Source organism: Mauremys mutica, chromosome 12 (assembly GCF_020497125.1).
Source record: "Mauremys mutica isolate MM-2020 ecotype Southern chromosome 12, ASM2049712v1, whole genome shotgun sequence".
In the NCBI taxonomy this organism is placed as follows: Eukaryota; Metazoa; Chordata; order Testudines; family Geoemydidae; genus Mauremys; species Mauremys mutica.
In genome coordinates, this window is record NC_059083.1 from 57,737,734 (window position 1) to 57,752,008 (window position 14,275).

At 44.7% G+C, this 14,275-nt stretch overlaps 1 protein-coding gene across 7 annotated transcripts in view; it reads left to right on the top strand.

The window, feature by feature from the left end:
- MAP2K4 (mitogen-activated protein kinase kinase 4) overlaps positions 1–14,275 on the top strand; it is a 190,776-nt gene that overhangs the window by 162,805 nt on the left and 13,696 nt on the right. The gene's annotated exons all lie outside the window — the stretch shown is intronic.

Below are 14,275 nucleotides of genomic sequence, written 5' to 3' on the forward strand. Positions count from 1 at the left end.
GTGTACTGGGAGGGATATTTTGGGGACACTGGAGGGGGTATTTGGGGGACCCCTGGCCCAGACACCTTCACACCCTCCCCCCAGAGTCCAGCCGTGGGACATCCCTGACCCAGACGCCCACAACCCCTCCCCCCAGAGTCCAGTTGCAGGGCCAGACACCTGTATGCCCCCCTGCCCCCCTCCAAGCCCAGGGATCCAGACAGAGAGAGAGCCTGATGCTGGATCTCAGGCTTGTATTGAATTTCCTGCACACTGTCTCCTTCCTTCAGGGCCTGCAGGGAATTTCAGCTGTTGGGAACCCTCCAGCTCCTTCTCCCCCTGGAAATGTCCTCTATTTGCAAGCTGGGGAGCCAGGCTCTGCAGGGTCCAGCAGCCCCTAGTGGTGGCCAGCTGCTCTGGAGCACCAATTGTGTGGGGGGAAAATGAAATTCTGCACAGAACATTAATTCTGCATAAATTCTGCATTGCACAGTGGCGCAGAATTCCCGCAGGAGTAGCTTGTGTACTGTTGGGTATGAAACTGGTGTGCCTTAACCTTATCAGCTAGATGAGGCATTGGCTCAGGGGAACTTGAAATTGAGCACAAGAATCAACATGATGGCATACTGCGGATTTACATACAGGCATTGATCTGCCCACAGTGACACCCAAGTGTCTTTCCAGTAAGAAGAACCCAGTAAGGTGTATGATCTGTGAAAATTCTTCCTTCCAGCATGCATTATGCTGCCTTTGTCAATACTGATTTTCACCTACACTCATGTTGCCCAATCACCCAACACTGTTAGGTTCCTCTGAAGTTCCTAGCTGTCTGTTCTAGTCCCAATCGACTGAAATAATATTGCGCTGTCTACTTACTTTGCCAGCTCACTGCTCCCCACTTTTCCAGATCATTAATAAATAATAAACTTTGCTCTGAGGACATCTACTTCCTATTCTGTTTAGTCTCCAGTTTTCCTTGTAAAAGAAAATTTTATGTGAGAAGTTCCTTACAGGAACAATGCATGGCTCAGCTTTAAAATAGTCCAGTATAAGGATGTTGCATTTGCATGAAGAGTGGGTGCTAGCATTTTTCCTAGACGTCCTGGCTAAACAACACAGTAATTTCCAGAGCTAGTTATTTATGGTTCTAAAAACTGTTTTCTTAGACATTGCATAATCCTGCCATCTGCATGTTCAGAAATATTGCCCCCTCCCTTTCTGTGGCTTTAGTCAGGAATCCTTGCAGGAGCTGAGTCATTCGGACAGTGACAAATGCATATCTTCAGTAGTTTCCCTGAAATCTCTCAAATGAAGCTGTGATACAAGTGATAAAGCCATGTTAATGGTTAATTCCCGGGGGTGCCTAAATACTTTTGTCTTGACAGTTTCTAAATAGATAAACATTTAGTACAGGATCTGCTGTTAAAATAACAGCATAATGACCTAGCCCACAGGCAGATGGGAGGTTGATATCCCTTCTGTGTTAGAGTATTGCAGAGGTCTTGGAACCATTCAGATTGGTGTTTATACCAGGAGAATGCTCACTATGGCTTACAGCCAAATAAGGTGCAGATAATTGTACACTGAGACATACAGCAAGCCCCACAAACAGCTGTGTCCTGCAGGACTACAGTTCTTGGTATGCAGTGCTTCATTTTGATCTGATCATCTGTCAGAATCCGGGAAATCCCCAACCTTCAGTCTGAGCTGTCTTCAGCCGTGTGCTAAATGTCTCTGAGAGGGCAGAGGAGGGAGTATCCCAGGGAGGCAGACAGCTTGCATCTCACACCCATCTGCTCCTGTTTTTACAAGGAAAGAAGGGTTAAAATGCGCCATTCACTTACAGATCTGCTCCTGCTTTTAAATGAGTACATTTTAGATCTTTATGGTGACTTCCCTTGCCTTTACTGTCCGTCAATTTACAGTGGCTGGTGGGTTAGGAAGAGAGGTGAGTTTTTTGTGCTATATAAAAAGATTGTTGAATTTACAGTGTGTGCAGTGTAATGTTCCCTGACTCTGTAACCACTAAGAATCAGAAGAACTCACGTTTTGAGGATTGCATTTTCCAATAATATATCTTAATTGCATAGTTATGTGCAACAAACCAACACTTTGTAGAGAGGTGTCTGTAACTTTACAGCTGGGTTACACATACAGATGCATGTGTTTATATAGGCACTTGGTCCTGGGAGGAAATGTGGGTTGAAGAGGGAGCAACAGCTCTGCTAAATTTGAAGACAGAATGCTAGTTCCTCTTCTGCTTAAATGGAGTCTGTCAAATGGCAACAAGGTCTCATTTCAGAAGATATTCCCATGTTTGATGTATCCAAACTCTGCTTCTTTACAGTGTCCATTGGATGACCTCTGCCTCAGCCTTTTCATTTCTTCACTCGCACTTGGCATTGGAAGGATGTCTATGAAGTCATCAGTGTTGTCTTCAGCTCTTTTTCTGGGTCCCTGGAGTGTAACTGCGTTGAATCTTATTTCATTGGGAGTCCATATGGGAATTTCCCAGAATCTTTTATCATCCTTATTTTGGCCATTTGACAGCAGTCTTCCATCCGGTTTTCCCTGTAACTGTGCCACAGATATCTAGGTCCAAGTCACTCACTCATTAGAGTAACGTGTGATCTCTTTCTTTCCAGGAGGCTCCTTTTTGGTGTAAGTCTCTTCCACGGCTGTTTGCTTCTCGGTCCTGAAGGGAGAAGAGTGTCTATGACTTTATCACTGTTTCTCTTCTGCTCTTCTTTAACACCACATTCTTTCATCTTCTAGCTGTTGATTGCAGTTTCAGTTTTCCGTGTTTTTCTGAATCTTTTGGGCTAATGTTCCTGATCAGTTGAAAATACCTTCTTGATAAAGTTTTTATTCCTTTTTATCTTTCAGAGACTTTTACTTCTGATCAGGCCTCTCCATGTTTTCTTCCAGAGCAGGGAGCAACTTGAGTTGATATTCTTCATGCACCTGATTTATAAGCAGGAGGATTGTGTATGCTCTATATCAGTCTACCTTGGGTGCTCCAATAGCTATTGTTTTAAAGAGTGTTTGCTTCTCACATGGGAATGTCTTCTCACGTATTGGAGCATGTGAGTGTCGAGATACTCTGCTCTGCCAAGGACTCATCTCTGTGCAGAGGCCTGTTAATTAGTTATTGAGGTTTTTGGATGATCTCTGTTAATCAGTTCCTTCCTCCCTTAATCATTACGTTCCAATATGCACCTTACTCCCGCTCAGCTCCAGACTCCCTCTTCGTGTTTTCTCTTGCTCTGTCACGCACTCTCCATCTCTCAGCTTCAGAATTCAGAGGTATAAAATGATTCAGTAAAATAACTTACTTTTCTCATGACAGTTTCTGAAAGAAGAGGCTGTTTTGTGTTTGCTTTTCTCCATTTTTTGGAAAAGGAATGAAGAATGATATTAGAAATTTTTGCCTTTCAGTTTAATTTCTTTCCTCAGTAAAATAATGGAACAAATATTAAGAGACAAAAATAATTAAATGCACAGATAATAATGGAGCCATGAGCCGTAAGCAGCATGATTTTATGAAGAACTAATCTGGACAAACGTGATTGCCTCTTGACTGAATTACAAAAGAATGGGTGACAGGCTGGTGGGCAAAACACCAGAGTTAGATATTAGTAAAACCTTTCACATGGTGCCTTGTGGAAACTTAACTGAAAAATTCATTCAAATTGATTTAGATTGAAACAGTGTCATGTCATTGAAAGCTGTCTGGCAAATCATAAGCAAATAAATAGCGAAGTATTGAGGCTGGGAGAGTGTTCAGTAAGGCATTGTTGTTAGTCCAGTCTCATTTAATATATATAGCCGCTATTATCTAGAAATGGAAGTAAAAACATTAATGAACTTTGGCAGGAGTTAGTGAATTAGGTAGTGCTATGAACACTAATTAGGACAGAAGAATAATACAAAGGCCCTAAGAGAGGCTACCAACATTGGAAATGCAGCTATCACATCTCAGACACAGAGCTGTTAGATATTGGGTTAAGCACCAGCAGTGCAAATTGCTATTTCCCCTCTCTGTGCTCAAGGTTTGAACTAGTGTAGCTATGTTGCAGCTGCAACTGGACTCTGGAAAATAGCCAATGCAGCTGCAGCACGTCAAGGTGAGGGAGGGATCTGGAAGTGGCAATGGCTGAGACACACCCACACGTGACAGTGGGCTGCAAATGAGAAATGAGTTAGTAATGGGATAAGGCAGCAAAAAATGTTTTCGAGCTACACCGGTGTCATATCATGGGCCAGGGTGATGATCTCCCCACCCCATATTAGAGGAATTCACACTGTGGTCCATGGGACACTTACCAGTGGCCTGTGGAGATCTGGCTGGTCACATGGTGCTGGCTCCTTCCCTTTCATGATTTCATAGCAATTAAAGCCGAAAGGGCCATTAGAGCGTCTATTCCGACCTCCTGTATATCACAAGCCTTTACATTTCACCAAGATGGTTGGTTGGTAGTCAGTCGCTGACGTTGATGATGATATTGTCGCAGTTCTCATCTATGACTACGCATATGACTTGAAGTCTGAATCCTGATGCACAGAGTCAGCTGCACTGAAGGCATGGGAAGTCTGTATTTATGATGCTTGATGATGCAAGTCTGTGGCGCCTTTCACATGCAGCCTGGAGATGAATGTGTCGATCCTGCTCAAACCCGTTATATGCTGATCATGTCAGAGATCAGTGTGTCCTATTCTGAGCCATTTGCTCAAGTTCTTTAGGATTGATGACAGGTTACTGGAGACTGCTCTTCAGATTATCTTTGAAGCGCCTATATGGACAACCCTTCTTTCTTTTGCCCTGACTCAGCTCCCAATACAAGATCTGTTATGGGAGACAGTGATCTTCCATTCTGATGTCATGTCCAGTCCACCTAAGTTGTGCTCTCAGTAACATTTCCACACCACTGGTTGTGTTTGCTCTTTCGAGGACCTTAATATTGGTCATTCTGTCCTGCCAGCGAATGCTCATTATTGAGCTTAATGTGACATCTATAAAGAGTCCACATCTCAGATCCACACAGGAGAGATGTTAGAAGCACTGCACTATAGATCTTCGATTTGGCGGAGAGACTAATGTTGTGTTGGTTAAGGACTTTTGTTCAGAGTTGGCCCAGGGCCTGGCTGGCTTTACTAATTCTGGAGGAAATTTCCTTATCAAGGAAACCAGCACTTGAGATAGTGCTGCCCAAAAACTTGAACTGATCCACATTTTTCAGCTGTGTGCCTTGGATGAAGATGGCTGGTGCTGGGGCATTGGAATGAGGTGCTGGTTGGAAGAAGACCTCTGTCTTCCAGAGACTGATGGTGAGGCCAAATAGCTGGGATGCTTCAGAAAAATCTATCAACAATGACCTGAAGATCATCACATCTATGAGCCATCAAGGCACAGTCATCTGCAAAAAGTGCCTCTCCAGCGTCTTGGTCTTAGCATTGAATCTTCGAAGATCAAAGAGGGAGCCATCAAGTCGATAGCGGGTGTATATCCCCTGATCCAAGTCCCTTGTGGCATGGTTGAGGACACAGGCAAAGAACAAGTTGAACAGCACTGGAACAAGTATGCAACCTTGCTTCACTCCATTCAAGATTCCGAACACATCAGAAAAGTCAACACTGGCGAGCACTTGCACTGTCATGTGGTCACGAAACAGATGGGTGATTTGTATGAACCTTCTAGCACAGCCCAGCTTATGTAGAATAGCCCATAGACTCTCTCTGTTCACCGTATCAAAAGCTTTGGTCAAATCGATGAAAACTGCATACAGGTCCATGTTCTGCTCTAAACATTTTTTCCTGGACTTGCCTTACAACAAAGATCATGTCCATAGTACTATGACACGGTCTGAAACCACACTGTGCTTCTGGCAGATTCGCCTCAGATATGTTTGTAATGAGTCTGTTCAATAGAATGTGAGCTAGTATTTTCCCTGCTGTACAGCGGAGAGCAATGCCTCTGTAGATTCCGCAGTCAGCTTTCCTGCTTTTGTTTTTTAACAGTGATACCATAATAGCATCTTTGAAGTCTTGTGGCATTTCTTCTTCCTCCCAAATGCTACTTAAGATGTCATGAAATACCTGGATGGCCTTGGGCCTGATACTTTGTACAGTTCTGCTGGAATACCATCCTTTCCAGAGGCTTTGCCAGAGTTCAGTTGTTTGATGGCTTTCATAACTTCCTCAACTGATGGAGGAGATCGAGATCCTCTTTGATGGGTTTCTCAGGTGAATGATCAAGGACATGCAAATCAGCTGTGGATGGTCTATTAAGTAGACTATTGAAGTGTTCAGCCCATCTCTGTACCATTCCCTCCCTGTCTTTGATGAGAGTTGTGCCATCTGTCGACTTCAAGGGAGCTGTGCCAGATTTAGATGGTCCATAGACTGCTTTGAGAGAGTCAAAGAACATCTTTGCCTTGTTTGGATCTGCATAATGCCGAACTTCTGCAACTTTCCTCTCCCATCACTCATCCTGCATTCTCCTCAGTTAAAACTGAGCCTTGCTCTGTAGGTACTTAAACCTATCTTTCTTTGATGGAAATTGTTATGGTGAGATATGCCCATAGGATCCCAGCAGGCGAACCATGCCCCATGCTGCGGAGGAAGGCAAAACACTCCCAAGGTCACAGCCAATCTGACTGGGGAAAAATTCTTTCCTGACCACAAATCTGCTGGTCAGTATGATCCTGAATATGTGAACAAGACACACCATCCAGGCATGTAAAAATGAAGATTCTTCTTCAAGTATTGGTTTCTATGTGTATTCCACACATGAATATGCATGCGCACCATATGCCAGAGTCCAGAGATTTTTAGCAAATAGTATCCACTGGTCTGCAAATGCGCAGTTTGTTCTCTTCATGCTCTGAACCGAGGGAATAAAGGATGGTGCAGACCAACGCCTCTCCAGTTTCTTCTTACCAATGCACAGCCTTGTGTGTCCATAGCGCCCCCAACTTAAACCATAAAAATATATTGTAAATAGTTCTTAGTATTGATAGTTTTTAGTATATAGCATAGTATAGCTGAGTTAGTTTTTCCCTGCCTTGGGGAGTTTTTTCCCCACAGACAAGTACTATCCCCAGAATCCCAGGGTTGAAGAACTGCATACCCTGTTCCCCCTTCCTTTTCAGTGAGCGAAAAACACCAGTGCTACCTTTACTGCCTTGGTGATGCTCAGTTCTTACTAATTGCAGTGTAGGTTGCTCCTTCCCTCCTTGAACCCATGAGGGTTGAGAGCTCTGCTAAGAGAACATCTCATGGAGAAGGCCATGAGACCCCACTCATAGCTGGGCCAGGGAGACCATCATGTACACCAAGCTAAGCCCTCTGAGCACAAGCTCAGGAGCTGAGTCTACAACTCTAAGCCTAACAAATTGCTTCTCAGGGCTTCGTATGAGAGTAAGGGGCACACTCACAACCACAAGGACAGATCCTCTTCAAAATCTGCTCCCAGAAGAAAGGATCCCTCCCTGACTATGTCCATGTCAGGTGAGTCCTTGCACTAAGAACTTAGACATACTTAAACCTCCTCATAGAATCATAGAAGATTAGGGTTGGAAGAGACCTCAGGAGGTCATCTAGTCCCTGCTCAAAGCAGGACCAATCCCCAACTAAATCATCCCAGCCAGGGCTTTGTCAAGCCAGGCCTTAAAAACCTCTAAGGATGAAGATTCTACCACCTCCCTAGGTAACCCATTCCAGTGCTTCACCACCCTCCTAGTGAAATAGTTTTTCCTAATATCCAACCTAGAGCTTCCCCACTGCAACTTGAGACCATTGCTTCTTGTTCTGTCATCTGCCACCACTGAGAACAGCCTAGCTTCATCCTCTTTGGAACCTCCTTTCAGGGAGTTGAAGGCAGCTATCAAATCTCCCTCACTCTTCTCTTCTGCAGACTAAATAAGCCCAGTTCCCTCAGCCTCTCCTCATAAGTCATGTGCCCCAGCCCCCTAATAATTTTCATTGCCCTCCGCTGGACTCTTTCCAATTTGTCCACATCTTTTCTATAGTGGGGAGCCCAAAACTGGATGCAGTACTCCAGTTTTGGCCTCACCATTGCCGAATAGAGGGAAATAATCACTTCCCTCGATCTGCTGACAACACTCCTACTAATGCAGCCCAATATGTCGTTAGCCTTCTTGGCAAGAAGGGCATACTGTTGATTCATATCCAGCTTCTCATCCACCATAATTCCCAGGTCCTTTTCTGCAGAACTACTGCTTAGCCAGTCGGTCCCTAGCCTGTAGCAGTGCATGGGTTTCTTCCATTCTAAGTGCAGGACTCTGCACTTGTCCTTCTTGAACCTCATCAGATTTTTTTGGGCCCAATCCTCCAATTTGTCTAGAACACTCTGGACCCTATCCCTACCCTCCAGCATATCTGCCTCTCCCCCCAGCTTAGTGTCATCCGCAAACTTACTGAGGTTGCAGTCCATCCCATCATCCAGATCGTTAATGAAGATGTTGAACAAAACCAGCCCCAGGACCAACCCCTGGGGCACTCTGCTTGATACCAGCTGCCAACTAGACATCAAGTCATTGATCACTACCCGGTGAGCCCAACAATCTTGCCAGCTTTCTATCCATCTTATAGTCCATTCATCCAGTCCATACTTTTTTTAACTTGCTGGCAAGAATACTGTGGGAGACTTTGCTAAAGTCAAGATATATCACATCTTTCCCCATATCCACAGAGCCAGTTATCTCATCATAGAAGGCAATCAGGTTGGTGAGGCATGACTTGCCTTTGGTGAATCCATGTTGACTGTTCCTGATCACCTTCCTCTCCTCCATGTGCTTCAAAATGGATTCCTTGAGGCTCTGCTCCATGATTTTTCCAGGAACTGAGGTGATGCTGTAGTTCCCCGAATTCTCCTTCTTCCCTTTTTTAAAGATGGGCACTATATTTGCCATTCTCCAATCGTCCGGGACCTCCTCCGATTGCCACGAGTTTTCAAAGATAATGGCCAGTGGCTCTGCAATCACATCACCAACTCCCTCAGCACCCTCGGATGCATTGCATCCGGCCCCATGGACTTGTGCATGTCTAGCTTTTCTAAATAGTCCTTAACCTGTTCTTTCACCATTGAGGGCCGCTCACCTCCCCATACTATGCTGCCCAGTACAGCAGTCTAGGAGCTGACCTTGTTTGTGAAGACCCAGGCAAAAAAGCATTGAGTACTTCAGCTTTTTCCACATCATCTGTCACTAGGTTGCCTCCCTCATTCAGTAAGGGTCCAACACTTTCCCTGACCACCTTCTTGTTGCTAACATACCTGTAGAAACCCTTCTTGTTACCCTTCCCATCCCTTGCTAGCTGCAACTCCAATTGTGCTTTGGCCTTCCTGATTACACCCCTGCATGCTCGAGCAATATTTTTATACTCCTCCCTAGTCATCTGTCCAAGTTTCCACTTCTTGTAAGCTTTCTTTTTGTGTTTAAGCTCACCGAAGATTTCTCTGTTAAACCAACTTGGTCACCTGCCATATTCGCTATTCTTCCTGCACATTGGGATGGTTTGTTCCTGCGTCCTGAATAAGGCTTCTTTAAAATATTCTTCAACATGAGTGTATACGGCGAAGGAGAAGGATCCATGAGTACCGACCTTGGTTCCGACACATAAACCTAAGGATTGGTCCCCACCGGCACAGTCTACACAGTCTACGAGTGCCAGGGTACGAGCTCCAGTCTACAAACTCTAGGCTAATCTCTACACAGTCTATGAGCTCCATGCTAGACTGCACTGGTACCAGCATGTTCCTGGGAGAATCTGATGTCCATTGTAACCTGGGAAGTGTCAGATCTTCCAGTCCTATCCACCAGTACACCACACACTCCAGAACAGTCCAAGACCTACAACTCCCTGGAGGAGATCTTCACCTCCCCTATACTCAAACTCCTCTCCAATCCAACCCTATTCAGGGACACTGAAACACTAGAAGAAGAATCTACTGGAAGAATATGGGGTTGTTCCCTTGTTCCCTCCATGAGCCACTGGCAGCTCTGTTAGTTAGGGAACCTTCTCTCAGATGAGTAGGAGGTCCGAGATAAACCATCACCTCCATATAGAGAGGCTAGTCTAGACAGAAGCTCTGGGTTCCATTCTCCATCCATCAATGGTACCTAGTGCCCTGGGATCTGACCTGCATATTGGCATTATTGGGTCCCCTGGAATTCTTACACCAGACCCTCCAGCTCCCTGTATGAACCCTATTTACCCTCTCCTGGCCAGCACCAACCGGCTCTTTCAGAGCATGTAGAAGAAGAACCTGTGCTGGATACAGCAGTCCTGATGGCTGTCTCATTCTTCTCTCCAGATGAGGTGGTTACTCCATCTTCACCATCTCTGCCTGATGATCACAGGCAATGTCAAGAGCTCCTCCACAGAATAGCATCTGAGCTTCAGATCCAGTGTGAGGAGATCTAAGAGAGACAGCATAGGCTTCTGGGCATCTTGCAACGATTGGGTCCCAGTCAGGTGGCCCTTCCAGTTAACAAGGCCATTATAGATCCAGCCAGGGAGTTTGGCATACTCCTGCTTCCTGCGCCTCCATCCCAACAAGGGCTGATAAATGTTACTTTGTTCCAGCCAAGGGAGTAGAGTTCCTGTTTTCACACCCACCACTCAACTCCCCACAGGTAAAGGCAGCTCCTGAGAGATTCAGACTGCAAGATCCCTTCAGACAAGGGAGCCAAATGCCTTGACCTCGTAGAGAGAAATGTTTTTTCTTCATCAAGTCTTCAGTTTGGAATTGCTAACTACAAGGCCCTGTTAGCAAACTATGATTTCATCAGCTATGCCAAATGTTTAAACTTCAAGGACAAAACTTGCTCAGCAGGACTGGGCTTGATTCATGGATGATGGCAAACTAGTAGTAAAAACCTCTCTTCAGGCTGCAGTCTCACAAGGAGGCCTTCCTCAGCAGGGAGACTCTTCTTCAGTGAGGAGCTGTAGCACACGTGCCACCTCAACATTAAGGAAAAGGGCTTTGCTACCCATATTTCTTTGTTCCCAAGAAAAATGGAGAATGGAGACTAATTCTTGACCTACGCAAATGAACGTCTTTATTTGAAAATCAAAATTCTGCGTGGTCACTCTAGTATCAATAATCCCCTCTGGAGAAGGGCACATGGTTTGTGGCTCTCAATATTCGTCTCCCAGATGAAAAAGAAATTTCCCCTCTACTGCTCCAGAGCAGCCCTTCTGCTATCTTGGAAAGGCCACCCGAGGGTATTGACTTTTCTCCAATCCCACTGATACAAGTTCTACAGAAGATTTGCCACAACAAATTCTCATTCTTATCGTGCCCAACTCGCCCAGATAATTTTGATTTTCAGATCTGCTGCAGATGTCATCCTGAAGCAGTGAGAGATAAAAAGGCACTTTTTAAAACGTGGAAATCAAATCCTAGTGAGGTAAATAGAAAGGAGCATAAACACTATCAAATTAAGTGTAAAAATGTAATAAGAAAAGCCAAAAAGGAGTTTGAAGAACAGCTAGCCAAAAACTCAAAAGGTAATAACAAAATGTTTTTTAAGTACATCAGAAGCAGAAAGCCTACTAAACAATCAGTGGGGCCTCTGGACGATCGAGGTACAAAAGGAGCACTTAAAAGACGATAAAGTCATTGCAGAGAAACTAAATGAATTCTTTGCTTCAGTCTTTCACGGCTGAGGATGTTAGGGAGATTCCCAAACCTGAGCCATCCTTTGTAGGTGACAAATCTGAGGAATTGTCACAGATTGAAGTGTCATTAGAGGAGGTTTTGGAATTAATTGGTAAACGTAACAGTAACAAGTCACTGGGACCAGATGGCATTCACCCAAGAGTTCTGAAAGAACTCGAATGTGAAATTGCAGAACTATTAACTATGGTTTATAAACTGTCCTTTAAATCAGCTTCTGTACTCAATGACTGAAAGATAGCTAATGTGATCCTGGCAATTACAGACCCAGTAAGTCTAACGTCAGTACTGGGCAAATTAGTTGAAACAATACTTAAGAATAAAATTGTCAGACACATAGAAGAACATAAGTTGTTGAGCAAAAGTCAACATGGTTTCTGTAAAGGGAAATCATATCTTACTAATCTATTAGAGTTCTTTAAAGGGGTCAACAAACATGTGGACAAGGGGAATCCAGTGGACATAGTGTACTTAGATTTCCAGAAAGCCTTTGACAAGGTCCCTCACCAAAGGCTCTTACGTAAATTAAGTTGTCATGGGATAAGAGGGAAGACCTCTTATCATCAGCAAGGGGGTTGGACCAGCTGCCTCTGCCTATTCCTGGCTGCCCCTCTACAGCCCTAGTACCCTTTTGTGGGCCCTTAACTCAGCCTGCAGCCTGGGGCTTTGCTAGGCTGGAGCTCCCCAGCTCCCTCTGCCCTTCCCCAGCACTGCTCCACCCTAGGTACCCGCCTCAGCTTCCCAGGCAGCCAGGTCCTTCTCTCTCAATTAAGCTAGAGAGAGTGTCTGTTTCTGGCCCACAGGCCTTTTATAAGGGCCAGCTGGGCCCTGATTAAGCTGACCACAGCTGTGGCTGCTTTCCCAATCAGCCTAGCTTTCCCCGCTGCAGCCCTCTCCAGGGCTGCTTTATCCCCTTCAGGCAGGAGCGGGGTGAGCACCCCGCTACACCCCGATATAAATCCATGGTACGTTCACATCTTGAATACTGCGTACAAATGTGGTCTCCTCATCTCAAAAAAGATATACTGGCATTAGAAAAGGTTCAGCAAAGGGCAACTAAAATGATTAGGGGTTTGGAACGGGTCCCATATGAGGAGAGATTAAAGAAGCTAGGACTTTTCAGCGTGGAAAAGAGGAGACTACGGGGGGATATGATAGAGGTATATAAAATCATGAGTGGTGTGGAGAAAGTGAATAAGGAAAAGTTATTTACTTGTTCCCATAATATAAGAGGTAGGGGCCACCAAATGAAATTAATGGGCAGCAGGTTTAAAACAAATAAAAGGAAGTTCTTCACACAGCACACAGTCAACCTGTGGAACTCCTTGCCTGAGGAGGTTGTGAAGGCTGGGACTATAACAGGGTTTAAAAGAGGACTAGATACATTCATGGAGGAGTACTGAAATAACAAGTTTAAGATCCCTTGTGGTGTTGGTTTCACCATTAATGGCTATTAGCCAGGATGGGTAATTCCTAGCCTATGTTTGGTGGAACTGCATGGCAGGAGAGAGATCACTTGATCATTACCTGTTAGGTTCACTCCCTCTGGGGCATCTGGCATTGGCCACTGTTGGCAGACAGGATACTGGGCTGGATGGACCTTTGGTCTGACCCAGTATGGCCATTTTTATCATAGAATAGCAGGGTTGGAAGGGACCTCAGGAGGTCATCTGGTCCAACCCCCTGCTCAAAGCAGGACTAAACCCCAAACAGATTTTTGCCCCAGGTCCCTAAATGGCCCCCTCAAGAATTGAACTCATAACCCTGGGTTTAGCAGGCCAATGCTCAAACCACTGAGCTATCTTTACCCCATATGTTTTTATGTCTTCCCATCAGCATCTGACCATTTCTGGATCTATTGACTCAGGAGAATGGCATAACCCAAACAGAGACCCTCCTCATTTCACAGCCTGGTCATTGGATGGGGTGTCAGACCTAGAGCATTTGTATTTGGTGGCTATTCAATCTATTCTCAATCAAACAGAAAGATTTCCACCAGAAAATTCTATCTGACTAAATGGAAACATTTCTCCATCTGAATACAACAGAATCAGTTATCCCCACAACCTGCAGGAACTCCTGGTATTTTAGACTACCTCTACTCACTCTCAAGACATTGGATCTTTCCATTAGCTTGCTACAGGTCCATTTTGAACTAATCAATGCCTTTCATCACACAGTTGAGGGTTATACTGTTTTTACTCTTCCAACAAGAACCAAATTCCTAGAGGGGCTCATTAGAATTTCCCCACCGGTGGAGAAACCAACACCACAAGGGATCTTAATCTTGTTCTTTCAGTACTTACCAGACATCCCTTTGAATGGCTAGCCACTTGCTCCATGTCCTACCTCTCCATGAAGGTTGCCTTCCTAGTCACCATCACATCAACCAGAAGGATGAGCGATCTGGGGGCTCTCATGGCAGATTTGCCTTATGCTACGTTTCATAAGGAGGTTTCCCTTCATCTCCAACTGAAATTCATCCCTAAGGTAATTTCTGAGTTTCACATGGATCAACCTATTTATTTACCAGTATTCTTTCCAAAACCTCATGCTTTTGATGACAAGAGAAAATGTCACATTCTCAATATC